Source organism: Arachis ipaensis, chromosome B01 (assembly GCF_000816755.2).
Source record: "Arachis ipaensis cultivar K30076 chromosome B01, Araip1.1, whole genome shotgun sequence".
NCBI lineage: Eukaryota > Viridiplantae > Streptophyta > Magnoliopsida > Fabales > Fabaceae > Arachis > Arachis ipaensis.
This window is the reverse complement of record NC_029785.2, coordinates 17,685,571-17,687,122: the sequence shown is the minus strand read 5'-3', so window position 1 is coordinate 17,687,122 and position 1,552 is coordinate 17,685,571.

Here is a 1,552-nt window from a genome sequence, read left to right as displayed (position 1 = left end):
CACCCCATTGTTTATTTTCTTCCAATTACTAAATTTTGACTTTGAAAATGCATTTTTTCCATCATTGCGAGCACCATAATGTTTACCAAACAAGTAGCAAGGCAAACAATAAGTAGCATCTTTTTCAGGTGAATATTCTAACCAACCTGAAAATCTCTTAAACCCAGAAGATTGAAAATATCGACGGTGATTGTTATTACCAGAAGTTGGATAACTAATATTTGTTGGTTGGTATGTCCCAACTATTATGTATGCTCTACGAATCTTATCACGTTCATTGACATTATACTGCCAAATTGGACGTCGCTTTCCTGGATATCTTTCTAGTAAAGAGATATCAACATCTCTTTCTAATCTTGGTACTTTGGCTTCATGTTGATGTGTATTTTGAGTAAGATTAGAGAGCTCACTTACTTGAACTTCTTGTGAAATAAGATTAGAAGGTTGACTTGTTTGAACTCCAATATTATTAGTAACTTTTCTCTTAAAAATTGCATAAATTTTACTTTACTTTTTTATCATAAAATGTTCTAGTTTCTTTTTACCTGAAAAAAAAAAGAACTCAAATAATTATATACTCACATGAATAAACAAAGTCTAAGTATTTTTTATTAATTAAACATTAATAACAATATTTTTTCATTAAGTCACTATCAATTTCACTAAAAAAAGAAATAAAAAAATAAGAGAGAATAAAGCTTAAAAATGGGTCAGTAATTTGTCTATGTAAACACAAAGAAATAAAATTGCATTATTTCATAATAAAAAAAATGTGCTTTGTTAATTAATAATTTTATATAATTATATAAGAGAAGTGAAAAATAGAATGAGTACTTTTGCTTTAATTGATATGATTGAAAATTTCAGTGGACACTGGACAGTAGCAATGAGAACGTGACTCGTGCGGCTATGGCTTCAAAAATTAAAAGTATATGGACGGTCAATAAGCCACGGAATAGGAAACTTGAAGAAAGAGAATGTAATTTTAGGAATTTAAAATATTTTAAAAACCATTATGCTTTATTTGGGTTGGATTGGGCTTCTTACTACTATTTTTCTTAAAAGTTGGAGATAGGCCTCTATTTATTCCCCATGTATCCGTTCCTACTCGTAAGATCCCATTAAGTAAAAGGACTTGAGCGAGTGACCGATTCAAAAAATTTTAGAAGTGGGGACAAAATAATACAGTAAAATAATAAAAAATATTAATATTAATATATTTAGATATTTAAATTTTGAAGTATATTAGCTAATCAAATTTCTAATAAATAAATATAATTAATACATCTAAAAGTAATTCTCTACATATATATAATTGTTATTAGTTTTGTAAAAGTTCAATGAGACAATTGTCCCGACAGTGCCACACATAGATCCGTCCCTGACTTGAGTAATAGGGCTAGTAATATATACTTTACCTGCGGGTATCCGACTTAGACTAATCTGTTTGGATAGGATTGTCTATCTGACTCACTGCAGGAAGAATAGAGTACAGTTAGGGGTGGCAACACTACCCGAACCCGCGAGTACCCACCCCGCTCCTATCCGTTCG